This window comes from Anser cygnoides, chromosome 13 (genome assembly GCF_040182565.1).
Source record: "Anser cygnoides isolate HZ-2024a breed goose chromosome 13, Taihu_goose_T2T_genome, whole genome shotgun sequence".
Lineage (NCBI taxonomy): Eukaryota > Metazoa > Chordata > Aves > Anseriformes > Anatidae > Anser > Anser cygnoides.
This window is the reverse complement of record NC_089885.1, coordinates 10,753,995-10,768,203: the sequence shown is the minus strand read 5'-3', so window position 1 is coordinate 10,768,203 and position 14,209 is coordinate 10,753,995. Positions and strand designations below refer to the sequence as shown.

At 36.1% G+C, this 14,209-nt stretch overlaps 1 long non-coding RNA gene across 5 annotated transcripts in view; it reads left to right on the top strand.

Moving 5' to 3' along the window:
- The window catches only part of LOC106037734 (uncharacterized), a 504,883-nt gene that overhangs the window by 109,888 nt on the left and 380,786 nt on the right, over window positions 1-14,209 (top strand). The gene's annotated exons all lie outside the window — the stretch shown is intronic.

Here is a 14,209-nt window from a genome sequence, read left to right as displayed (position 1 = left end):
CATACTGAAGAAGGCAGTCTGCATCAGATCCATTTTTTTTAATAACTGCTACTCTTTCCCTCGAGCTCTCTTAAGTCTCAGAAGAAGCTCTTAGCTGAAGAAAGAAAGTGAGCATACTTGCCATTGTAGAAGAACTAGAATATTTCATAATTTTTTTTTTATTATTCTCTCCTACTCCTATTTCTTGTTAAACTTTCTAACTATTTTAGGCTTAGTGAAGGAGCATCTGAGTCTGGCTTGAGAACTCAAGCTAGGTGGTTTGGTCTGAAAAACTATTCAGCCTTGTTATTATTACGAGCTCCAAGGAAATGATTAACTGCTGTTAAAATAAACTGTTGCTCAAAATAAAGACATTCCTTAGTTTCCTAATTATAATTATTTTTCTTTTTGGTGTTCAAAATACACCAACAAGATAAATCTATTGTTAAGTAAGCCTATTGTGCCATCTAAAATAAGTAAAGCTATTATTTTACTTGCATCAGACCTCTCAGACATATCATTTTCATGTTGATATATGCCCTTGGAAGCCTGAAAATGCTGCATTTGTAGGGATAAATTTAATCTGAACTAAATAAATTGCCTCTTAATTTTGTATTATGCCAAATTGCTGTCTTAGTGGTGAATGCTTCATATTCAGATAATTTTTCACCACAAGATAGATGGCATGGTATAGTATAAGCTCAGTGGAATATTTTAAGTTTCTTGTGCTCTATCATGCTTGTTGCTAAATGCAAAATGGGGTTAAAAATAATGGTCGTATCTAGATAATGTTCTGATTGTGGTTTGAAACTCCATTTTTGAGGTTGAGCTGCAAAGGACAGTGTTTGGTAGGAAGTGACAGAAGTCTCGTTTAGAAAGTTGTCTTGTTCTTATTTAGGTATTCGGCTTTAATCATTTTGTTTTTACTAAACATTAAAGAGCAGAAAACAGTTATGCTATGGCATTTTAGAGGGTCAGGAGTTCTTGGCTTTTATTTGGCTTTTTTTTTTTTTCTTTCTTCTCTCTCAACATTCCTGGAAAAGAGTTGAAATTCAGTAGAAGGGGAGCAATTTCCTGAGCTCTAGCAATTGCCAGCTGAATGACGGTGTGAAGTTGCAAAAGATAAACTTATTCACTCCAGGACAAATACAAATTAGGAAATGTCCAAAGCAATTAATATCCAAACTGACTGTGACTGAGATAAGGGAAAGATGATTGTTAGAATGTGACTAGGAAAAAGAGTTTGTTTTAGGCTGTGACAGCGAATGGTTTGGGTGTTAGTACCAGGTCCAGTGACTTCACTATAGCCTTATTTATTCAGTACATATGTGAAGATCTCACGAGGTATCCTTTAATAAAAAGAAAATTCTTCAGAAGTGCAGTGATAAGTATTTTTGATTTGTATAAAACATCTAAATTCCGTTTTTGGTAAAGTTCACGTGCTTTATGTTATCTAAGACAAAAAATGTTTCTAAGGTCTTAGCATCACACAGAGCCCTGCATGTCATATTTTGTCTTTCTTGAGAATAGGTAATCTGTAATTACAAATAATGAAAACCCTCCTTGTCTTTTAAAGCTTAAGCTAAAAGAAAATACTTCGTCAGAAGTGCATAATCCATCTGACTGTTGTCACTCCTGTAATGTTTTTCAGAGGCTGGCAAGATATGTCTTCCTTTGACGCTGGGAAAATTAGGTTCCAACTCAGTTTGTCCTGTTACCATGCCAAATGAGTGTATTCAATGCAATTAATTTTCTGAAGATCATGGCTGGAATGTTTATTGGCATGGCTTGAAAAGGAAATGAAAATATTCAGATGATCTGGCCATACTTTGGCCGCTCTTTAGCAAAGAAGTCTATTGTATTCTTTACCCTTGTGTTTGGTATTCTGCCTGAGATGATGTAATTGCTTTTAGTCTCATGTAAGGATAGATTTGGTAGGTGAATTTTGCCATCTTTGCATTTATATGTTTATTAGTTGCCTTAAATGTGTAACAGGGCTGGCCTGTGGAAGGAAAGGTTATAATGTGTAAAGTTATTTTCTGTCTTCTATATAGTATAGTCATCAAATCTAACTAAAGCTTCCTAAACCCTTCCTCACCAATAACTCCATCTTTGATTTGCTGCTAGTCAGCTGTCTTCCTGCTCACTCTACAGGCTGTTGCTTGTGTTTACTCTCTAAATACTAATAAGCTTAGAATTTTGCTTATAACGCTAGGTCTGACTCAGTCACACACTGTCTTAGGTGCTGGTGCTGCTGACAGTTATGCACGCCATTTCTAAATTACTCTCCAAAGTTAAATTTAAATCATGACACTCTTTTGCCTTACAGAAAATTGCATGCCAAATTCTGTCCTGCAATCTTTTTTTTTTTTTTTTTTTTCCCCCATGTATTTCCATGTTCAGCCTTTCTGCCATCCTGAGAGATGCCTTCATTTTAAGGTTAACATGGCCCGAACTGGAATGTTAAGGAGAATTGTGTTTTAGTACTGTTTGACCACAATTGCATTTTTCAATTCAAGTTTATCAAGTATGAGCATCTCCCATAGCAACTTTCTTCAGTTTAACCTTTAAATACCCCTTATTTGATTAGAGCGGGAGATTTTCTCTGTACCTTTCTACTAGGTATCTTTAACATGCCTCTTGTCATACCTAAGAAGCTCCGATGTTCTGTGTTACATATATTTGTATCATATTTTCTGTGATGGTGAGAAAAAGTTAAGAACATAATATCTGTAGTTGGAATAATTAAAATGAGTAATAGAATTTTAGCATCCATAAGAAATCAGTGATGATAAAAACACCAAGTTATGTATACGGTACTGTGTGTGGAATGCTAGCCACAGCCCCAGCTCAAGTAATCTAACACCTGATCTTCGTGAAAAATGAGTGACTGAGTCTGAAGATAGCTGGTTGGAAGAAAGATGGCATAGATCTATATGTGAGAATGAAGCCAGATGCACAGAAAATGATTATAAATCTCTCTTTAGTTCCATACATCTTGCTACTGCTGTCTTTTCATGTGCTTGGTAGGAAATTAAAAATCAGGAAAAAAAAAAAAAAAGTATGGCTTTTAGCTTGGTTAGAAAGACAAATCAAAGTAGACCTGTAACAATTATTTAGCTGTTTCTGAGCTGAATGAAAACTGTAGAAGGTAGGATGTAGATATACTGACTTTCTAAAAGGAGCTGTCACCAAGTTTAAATTAAAAAAAAAAAAAACAAAAAACGAAGAAGCAAGAGATGTTTTGCAAGTGACAGTAAAGCAAGTATTTGTGCTAAGGTCAGATTCAAACTTCGAACTGAGCAGTCCAATATTTGGGAAGGGGAGCGGGGGGGATAGTTTTCATTTCTTGTTAAATATATACAAATTTTTCTTTCAGGAAAAAAAATCTCTGCAGGATTACACAAACATATTGCACCCTTTCTCTGTGACTATCCTTTATGTGTATGGTGTCAATGTATGAAAAGAAGTTGCGTGAATTCAGTGATGCTGTAATACTATCAGATAATTATGTCTTCTGTCTTGTATATTTTTATTTTTGTGTGTCCTAGAAGAAACAAATATTTCTTACTTCCATTCAGAATCTTTTAAGTGGAGAATACTTGGCCAGTCAATTCAACAAACAGAAAATCATCCCAGAAAATAAATGCTCAAAGTACATGCATTGTGCAGGACATTATAATGTAATAGTGATGTAACTTTAAAATAACGATGCTGTGAGATGAGAATACATAGGAAAATGCTAAGGTTTGATGACAGTGTGCTTCTCTTAAATATATAAAACTATACAAACGTACGCTAACACATTCCACTTAGGTTTTCACTACTGATCTATAACATTTTATTTTCTTTTAATGACTAGGAGCTGCTGCAGTGTGCCTTTTTACATTCAATTTGTGGGCTGCAAAATTCTGAGACAGGTGCACAAATGTCATCCAGGTACTTTGTTTTTGTAGGCGTTATGTGCCTATCTTAATTTTGTTCACCATGGTAGAAATGCCTGCCATAAGTACATAGGTATTTAAGTTTTTAAAAGAAACAAGAATTATGATAATACTGATGCTTTGCATTTGCATAGATCTGAAAGCATTTTTCAAAGGTATTTTAAAAAGATCACGTCTGTTTCACCAGTAAGGAAAATAAGGCAGTGGAGAGACAGTAGGGTTGGCCTAAAATCCAGCATGAATCTGTTATTCAAGAAAAAAATATATGAATAAGATTCAAGAGCTTGGGAGACATAAATTTTCATAGCTCTGCTGAAGTCAGCTGTATCCATTTCCAGTGACTGGAAGGATAATACTTATCTCCAGAGTCTTGATGCAGAATCCAGTTTTTTTTTTTTTCCTTCTTTTTATCTTTTTAACAACTATAATACAGTCCTTTCACACTCTGTAGACTCTCTAGCTTTTAAACTGCTCTCAAGTTGTTTTATTTATTTATTTATTCCTCCCCTGAGTAATGACTTCTGGTATTTGATATTGTCCTTTGGCAGAAAGCTAAAGTTGCATAAAAATAAAAGGTGAAAAGAACCAAAAGTCTTGTTTTAATGATGAAGCAAGGAAATAAGTGGCAATGTTTCATAAATCCAGCTTTCCTCTCCAGCCATGTTCCAATGTGGAGAGTCTCTGCTGGATCCACATTTGGTTTTGGTTTGCAGCAAAGGTAATTAGTCATAATTTCATATCAGTATTCTCTGTTTTACCAAGGACACCAGTAGACAAAGTAAATAAGAGTTTTATGCTTGGGTGTGATTATGGAAGCTGGTCAGTTTGGGGAGAGGGAGTGGATCCATGAATTTGGTATTTATAGCTAGGTATCATACATGAAAAGAACCAGAGTTGCAGCTCATCCTCTCAGCATCTCTTAAAAAGTATATGTCTAGTTTTAAGTATTTTACCTGAACATACAGTGCAAGAAAACAGTCCCCACTCTGGAAAATGCATAGAAACAAGAACCCTTTAATGCAGATCTGCTGTAGCTGTTATATTTATTAAATCTTTCCTAGAATCCATGCTGAAGAATGACATCTGTCCATGCATCAGCTGTGCTAGAAGATGGGAAAGGCTTTCTCTGTATGCCTGTTTGGCTGATGCTTTTCTGTTGTTGCCTTTCCTTCTTAATATTGCTACTTTGCCTGGGCACATGGCATCATCACTCCCTGCTCTTTAGTTCTAAGGTTCAATTATAAGGGAAATGGAAATGATTCAGGATTACAGTATGGCTGTGCTAAATCTTTGGTCAACAGCCTATTCTTTGCCACATTCTTCTACCTGCTTTGGCACTTCACTCACAGTTTGTTACTAGCCTTCTACTTTGGGGTACTTTGCTATCGGCTATTGCTGTTTGGATGGTAATGGTTTTTAATGTTTTTTTTTTCATTTACCAGTATTCCTACAGCAGATGGTACAGATGGGTGGGCAGATATTTCCTGGGCACCCATCAGGGAACCACATATATCGTTTCTTTGAGGAAATATATCGAGTATACTGAAAACGTCATCTGGGGGAAAAAATGAATATCCTGTGCTTTTACCTGCTAGAAAACTTGCAATCTGATATGTGAAATGAGTGCCATTGGACCCGTCTCTCTCAAACAACTAAATGCAGCAAGGAACGCTCTCAGCGGCCAACCTGGCAGTGAAAAAATGCTCTTTCAGCTGCTGCTTCTCAGGTCTTTCTTGCTGAAGTTCAAGATTTGTTTGAAGATCTTTGACCCTATGTCTAGGGCTTCTTTGCTCCCTGATAGCTTCTAGCTGCCCTGTTTCAGTTATAAGAAGCTGCTCAGGCAGTTTCTTCCTTTTAATCTTTTTATTTAACAGCTAGTGAACCTGAATTCTGCCCTTTCTGCTTCTTGGCTATCTAGCTGCCAAACACCAGCCCAGCTCCCTCAGTGATTCTTGGACCTGTTACAAGAAATCCTGGAGAGTTAGTTGGGATAACTTTCTTTTTTGGATGCTTTCCATAGAGCCTCTCTTAATTCAAGTCTTCAGAGGCTCACCTCAATACACACACAAAAAAATTAAAGTAAAAGGTTAGTGCATTTTACCTCAGTAGTTCTGTCCATGGGGTAGATGTTTTGTCTGTCCCCATTAGCATCCTGCAGTCAGTATTACTGAAATGTTTGAGGTTTCTTAAGACTTCGCTCTGAAGTGTCCCTATATAAATGATTGTTCCTCGGGGACAACTGGGGTTCATTATTCCCCAAAGCTTTTATAAAGCTTTTCAAGGACATGGAAGGGTTAAGCTGCAGGTCTGTCCTTGACCCACTCAACATAGCACTGATCAGCTCTCTATGTAACCACAAATTTAATTACTTCACATGGACTTCGTTTTTACTTAGCTCTTTGCTCATCTGTCCTGTTGACATCACCGGGGATTTGGCTGTAGGCTGCTGCGAGCAGACAGTCCCGCATCTATATTCTGGGGCACTGACCATAACTAAAAATGGAAACAGCCCTCTCACCTGAAGCGATTTTCCAAGCCTGATCTGGAGACAGGGCCGAAATTCAGTAATTGTACCTAGTCTCCTGACACTGCCCTGTGATGCAACCACCAGAACATGCTCGTTTTCTCCCAGTGCCACTTGGCAATCGTTTGAGAATAAATCTAATAGAAGACCTTTTGAATATAAGGATTATCATTTTGCAAAACAGCAATCACTACAAGCATTACCCTTTAGCTGCTGACAGCAAAGTTCAAAAATCTCATCATGTGCTGGTTTCACAGCAGCTGGTAAAGGTTAATAAAATGGATGTTTAAAAGGCAGTGTTTCTAAATTTTTTATACTCAGGACAATTCTCATTATTTTGGGTTGACATAGCCCACACATTTTCTTCACATTCAAACTGTATGACATCCATTCTTGCATTACGTGGAACAGTAAACTGTAGGCCTTGCTGTTAGAGCTGGCAGAGAGGAGATTGCACTTTCTGAAGTGAGGTGGTGTCTGTAAATATCGGTACAAGATCAGATTTGTGCAGTGGTCTCTAGAGAATGGAACACACCTGCTTCAGTGAGTTATTGGCGTTAATTTATAGTTGGGGCCTGTACTGTATTTCTAACAAAAATTGCTAACTGGCTAGTGTTAAGATTTTGTATTTTACTTTTATTATGTTCCTGTATCACTGGACGTACTAATCTACAGTATAAGTCAATAACATGTTCTGAGAGGGAGATTTTAGTCAGTTTTCTAAAATTCTGCAGTTTAAACTAACTGCAGTCTTTAAAGTTGCTTCTAGTTTTATGCCAGTTTGAGTGAGTAAAGATGTGTACCTTTTGTCTCCTTAGTCATACATGATGAGAGAGGTTGCATGAATTTTTGCAGGATGTGGTAATTTGACATGGTCCTCCTGGGTGTATCTTTAAATTATTCTATACTTTATGTAAAAAGATGTATGTGTGTATCTTGAATTTATGGCATTACGCGAAACGTCAATGATGTAAAGCCAAATTAATGAATTATTGAACTGGGCCCATTGCATTCAAAGTTCAGTCACTGTCATTTCAGCTCCACCATTGGTAGAGATGAGCCTACCCTGAATTATTAATCCAAAGACAGGTTAGTAACTTTTTTATTGAGGGCCATATCAGAGCCCCCCTGAAGGTTAGGGTAACAATACTGAAATTCCTGGTCTAAGTTCAAGGGAAATTAAGCTTCTGGTTATGGTTTTGTCCACTGTATTTGTAAAGACCTCTTATGTGACACAGACTATAAATAGCAGGCTATAAGACTAAATTGATCCTGTGAGCACAGAAGTGATTATTAATACTGACTTCATAGTTGATAAGATACATGAGACCGTTTCAGTTTTTCCCACAAGTTCCAGTTGAAATGTCTTGATTAATATTTGTGTCAGAACAGAATTAGGACGGGTGAAATAGGATGTTAGGACTGGCCGTGCTATCTGTGCAGTTCTGTTGTGCTCTATAATTATCACATGTTAATTATGTATATAGCATGGTTCATCCAAATCCACCCACCCCTACTAAAGCAGTAGCCCAAGATCTTAAGTGGTCCAATTTACCATCTTGAGAGTCTACAGGTGTCCACATATTATTAAAAAAAAAAAAAAAAGTCTGGCCAATTTACCCATGTTTTGTTGGAATGAACTGTCTTTCACACTGACGATAAAATGATCAAGGCACTTCCCACAAAATAGAATTGGTGTGGCACTATAGAATAAGATGAAGTAACTCAGCTGTCAGAGGTGGTTGGACTGGTAATTTCATTTCTCTAGGAAATTCTTCAAATCGTTATGACACTCCGTTCTGTAGATTATATGAGAAAATAGGAATTTGGATCTAAACAATGGCTTTCATCTGTGCCCTCTTTAAAAGTACTGAAAATAACTGGCTGTAAAGTTATTAACATGCTAAGATAATTGCAGAAATTAATCAACTTGCTCAGGGCTGTATAGCGAGTGGAAAAAAGCCTAGAAGAAAGCCTGGTGTACTGACTTCTGACCAATGGTCTTACCAGTAGACTAAACTGGTCTGACGTAGTTACCGTGAAAATAAATTCAATTTTCCTTTTTTTTTCTTTTTCTTTTCTTTAAATTAAGTGAGTGAGGGACTGCATATACTGAGAAGTTAATAAATACAAAGGATCTTTTTAATATACAGCAACTTGATATCTAAATAAGATTAAAATAAGCAATAAAACTGCCAGATATTGTCACCAATAGCACGTGAGGGTTCAAGTAATAGCAGCAAAAATGTAATAATAATAAAATGCAGTCAAAGCTTTAGCAATGAACAAATGCTCTTGTCTGTAACAATTTTAAAGAAAATTTACATTTTTAAGACCAGTTCCTTTATTATTTAGGCCTGTTTGCTGTAGCATGGCAGGAGGAGTTGACATTTCAAATAATTGCTGCTGTAACAAAGAATGTAAGCATTTATCACAATATGCCAATTAAGCTTTGAAGGCTATTCGGCACGTTTAATGAAGGCTGAAGATAACCACCCCAGTGATCTATTGTGATGTATTACGCATCCCTGCCCCAAATACTGTTTTGATCTTTAAGATTCCTTTTCTTTAATGTCACAGTTTTGATTTTACCAAAGTTAGAAATTTTTGATGCATAAATTATGTATCTAATCATGCAGATCAGTTAGTGCTTAGAGACAAACATGAATACAATCAGTGGTAGTCAAAAGGGGAAAACTACTACCACATCGTTGTATAATTTGAGTGATTTATGTCTTGGTAGGATGACACTACACATACTGTTTTTTCTAATGCTGCTTTGTTGAGTGCACAGCTTAATAACATTTGATCTTTTCAATTTATAGTATCTCACATATCATTTATGTTTGCTATAAAAAGGATAATTTGTAAAGTGAATGTTCGGCTGATCTGAATTGTCAGAAACATTTTTCAATCTGCCATTTTTTTCTATTTAAAAAAATTGAATTTATTAGCCTATAACTTTCTTTTTTTCCATTAATGGTGGGTTAGTCATTCTACTTTGCTTTTGCTCAGACTGTGGAGTAATTCTTTAAGACCTGAACGTGAGTGAAAGAGTAAAATATTTACATCAGTTTTGAACCTGCTGTTGCTAAAAGAACTGCGAGTGAAGTTGGCTCTTCTTTTTGCTTATGGCTTTTCAGAGCAAGGGGAAGACATTGCTTTTAACAAGGAAGGAGTTTGTCTCACTTCAGATACATGCCAAAAGCCAACTGTAGCTGATCCAACTAGGAATGGAAACTGTCTGTTTGGGTTGAGGAGTAAGGGATAGGTGAACATGTGGCTTAGTGACATGTTGCTCTCTTAACAAAAGCTGTTGTGCCTTTACTATAGTTGCTTATTGCTTATATGGTTGCCTGAGTTAAGTAATTCATGACAGAAGGAAAAGGTTGCTGGGAATAAGGCAACTAATGGCTTATAATATATTTGTGAATTGATTCTTCAGAGAAGAGTATATTTTATAATAGTGCATGGCATACAGTCTACTGATGCTAAATACAGGGGGTAAAAAGACACATTTTCTTGAATTCACATGCTAACAAAAAGTCCTGTTGAAAGAAAGAAAGCTAACAAAGGTGACAAAGAACTAAGACAGGTCCTGCAGCAGAGTGTTTCTGTTTGTGGAGATGGCTATATTTTTTTGTTTTTTAATGAATTGTCAAACGTATTTTGAGTCAAGAGTAATAATCCCAAGGTGCTAAGGTAATGGAGCAGAAATACTGATATCTTGAAATGAAGAACTAGGTCCTGTGAGTGGTGGGCACTGGCGAATGATGCTAGGTGCCTCCAGCTTTTGCTGTCTCTTGTTTGTGTCAGTAACTGTCTACCACCATCCTGCAAAACACCTTAGCCAGCTTTGTCCCTACGTACTCTACTCTTTGCACGTCTTTCCAGAGGAGGCAAGCAGTGAAATTGCTTACATATTTCTCTTTCCCCTCCCCTGCATCTACTGTGATATTTTCATGGCTTTATGATTTTGTATTTCTGTTTTGGACTGGCTCGATATACTCCAAGTTTTTCCAGACACATTCAGATGTTCCAAGTGATATTCTCAGTCATGCTCTACAAGTCCTCACAGTGGGTGAATACCAGGCAATGTCTGCTTAGCACAGTGCCCAATTGCTGTTGCCAAGTCATCTGACAACAGTTCGCATGTCAGTACCTTGATAAGTAATTTTTCTCTTTCTTGAAAACTTCCAGATCTTTTTTTCCAGTGTTTTTTTCCTCCTTCTGCCTTTCTGTAGCATGCAGATAATAAGCGAGTGTAGTTACCTCAGGATGCATACTGCATATTTTCTCTTAAAATGGAAATCACTATCAAATTAATTTATATGTACTCAAAAATATTTAGAATTAGCCTCTGGATTTTGGACTGAACTCAGCTCTGCTGAAAGTAGTCATAATTCTATTTAAATAAATTGAAATAAAAGTTGGATTTTGTTCTGTTTTTGACCTGCTACCCTATCCAAGCAGGAACAGGAGTAGTACTAATCGTACAAATACAAGATGGTACAGCTCTCTTTGGCTATGACAGGGCCATATCAAAAACATTTTTTTTTTTTTAGTATTCTATTGAATCTGAAATTCTCCTGAATACACCATAACAGAAAGTGTAGTATTTAAATACACAAATCCATAGAGTTCTTAAAGGGAGGTTAACAGACAACCAGACGGCAATATACAGCCCCAAAGGGGCTGTGAGAGAAGATTCTGCGCTGGCTGAGATCCCTTTCCAATGTTAGAACTTAGACAAATATAAACATTTACAGCCTCATATTGCCAGTTACGTTATCACCCTAAAGAAACCCACAGCCATATGCTATGAATCAAGAGATCACAATGAGATGACAAAAACTACCAAAAGTTGCACTTCTTCAGTGAAACACTGGTTGTATATTCTTTACAGAGAAGATCCTCTTTTAAAGATTAGTGTATGAATTCCTAGGAAATCATACCTTAAATTCAAAACTCCATGGTTTTGTTTATTTAGGCTTCATGTGTTCAGAAACAAATTATTCATATCTCCTTATTTAGCATGTGTGGTGATAGCAAATGTTTCTGTATAGGAAATAGGGTGCATTTGAGAAATTTAATAGTATCACACAACAAGCAGATTAACTCTATTTTTCTCTTGTGTCATGCACTTTGGGTTTAGCCTACAAGAAATCTTCAGAAGTTCTGATCACTCAAGTCACTAATAAAAAAAAAACACGCACAGTATAATGCATTTTCAAAACAAGGCTATACAGAGTAACCAAAATCAAATGTTTCAGTGATTAGAATAAATAGCAGCATGTATTTCTAAGATATGTTTTTTTTTGTTATTCACACCTGGAATTCTGTCTACTTTTGCTCAGGTAGATGTGTCAAAACACATTCTGCTTTTTGGTGCATATCTTATTTCTATTTTTTTAGGTTAAAAAAAGTTTTCTGAGTGTAAAAAGCAACCCCCTTTAAAAAATATATCAAAGTTATCTGTCCTGCTTACACAGATATGTAAGTAAGTATCCTTAAAAATAATAGATTAACTCCCTGCTGGGACATAACAACTCTTGACAAGCCGTGGAGGTTTCTTGTATGAACACCCATTTAGAGCTTTTAAAAATGCTAGCTATGTACCTGGGAAATGATCTTTTTTGCCTTGGGGAACCGTTAGATCTACAAGATAAATTTGCATTTAGGGACCTTTATAAAGCACTTTAAATTGATATCACATTTGATCAGATCCAAGCTACTTTGCAGCGAGGAAAGTTATTATCAGAGAAGATCAGTCATATCTATCACAAGTTGAACCATTTCTGGGAATAATCATTCTTAGATTTTGTTTGAATTTCAGGTGACAAAGTTTCCATCTAATTATGAAGTGCATGTGTAAGAGCCCATCAGATCTTAAGGTTAGAGATGAAAGTTATCCATAATTATTTATTTAACAGTGGTGCTCAGTGCTCTGAACACACTTGGGCTGAGTCATTCATTTGAAGCTTATTTTAAAACATCAAAAAAAAACCCACCTTCCTTTTAAGCAGAGCAATATATAACTGAATATTTTTATACAAGATCTTTTGAAGTAATTTTCTTTGCCTCCGTGAAAAGAGCATAGGAATTATGTCTTTTGAAAAACTTGGAACATAGGTGACAAGTGTCTCAACGTGATCATAAAAACATTACAAGAATTGGATCTGGAAGAAGTATGCTTACACAGCAACAGAAGAAGGTAACGCACTGATAAAAGGCTCTTGTTGCAATGGGTTCTTCGTAGGGTATATGCTGCTTCCTATAATTCCTGTTTTTCTTGCACCGAGGCACAGAAGAATTATGTTCCTGACTCAAGTGGCTTAGTGAGGTGCACAAGATGTGTATGAAGACTCATACTCTTTTCTTTTATGGCACTCTGTTAGAGTGGTCATTTCACTTCTGTCATTAAGTATGCATGGCAGGTAAAAATGATACAGGTATGCTTTGACATTTCATTCCATTGCCCTGTTTGCTGTCATCGAGAGAACATTTGGATATTATTCCTCTGGGCTGTTATGTTCATTCATCTTGGAACAGGATTTTTCTCCCTCCTGTTTGGTGATCAGCCTAAAACTCCTAGCCTATGGTAATGAAAAGTTACGGGGAGAAAAAGATGTGCGTAAAGAACTGTAGGACTGCAGATTAAACTCCCTATTGCAATTCATGTTATGCTAATGAGGTACATAAGATCATTCAGAGCAGCGTAATGCAGTGATATTATCAAGAAACCTACATAATTTACTACAGGGAACCTTTACTTAATACATCATATTTCAGCAAGAAACTTAATAAAAAGAAGCTTTATACATTAATACCACCAAGAATTATGGAAGATAATGCAGCATTTGATCAGACTAATATATAAACACTATTGTGAAACCTAATTTCCAACAAGTTACTGGAGAATCAAAATATACATATTGCTTATTGTTACTGCTGAAACAATAGCTTAATAACTAAGGATACCAGAAGTGAGGCATAATAAACATTTCCTATTATTTATATTCTCCAGTTGCCTGTAGTGGCACGATAACTAAATATTTGATTCAGCGATCTGGATATGAAAGCTATTTTCCTTGCAAACTATTCCTAGCACTCAGCTGCAGCACAGCAAGAAGTGTTTCCATGGTACTGTCATGAGGCTTATCCCATGGTATTTTTTCCCTTGATTTTATTGACGCTTACATTTTTTAAAGCCATTTGGTTTCATTGAATAGAATACATATGGTGCTATAACATGTTTTGACTTCTCTCCCATCAAGGGTCAAAAGAACATTATTCATTTGTTCAGATCAAGACAATGTTACTGGTTATTACTAGCATTATAAAAGAGTTTAATACCTCTGAAAATCTGGGATGTTCATTTGAACCTGAGATGTCATTTTATCTTTTACTGGTATCTACCCTGTAGAAGTGTCTTTCACAACCAGGTCAGAAAAATGGTAGGAAGTGAAAAAGACTTGAGCAAAATTACAGTTATGTGATTTAAGAGTTGTGGACTCATTGGTTAGGGTCCATGTTTTCCTTCTGTATTCTGCCTGGAGATAGTGACCTTGCATGTGAAAATATAGTTAACCTGAAGGTGTGAGAGAAATAGAATACCCCGTGACTTTATCATTTTTCAGCATCCTTATTATTTCAGTCACAGGGATTCTTTTCCAATACTGTGTGCATAGGACATTATTTGTTTATTTTTAGATTAGTAAGTAAAAATTGATTTAGGAAAAAAACTCTTTTCAACAGAGGC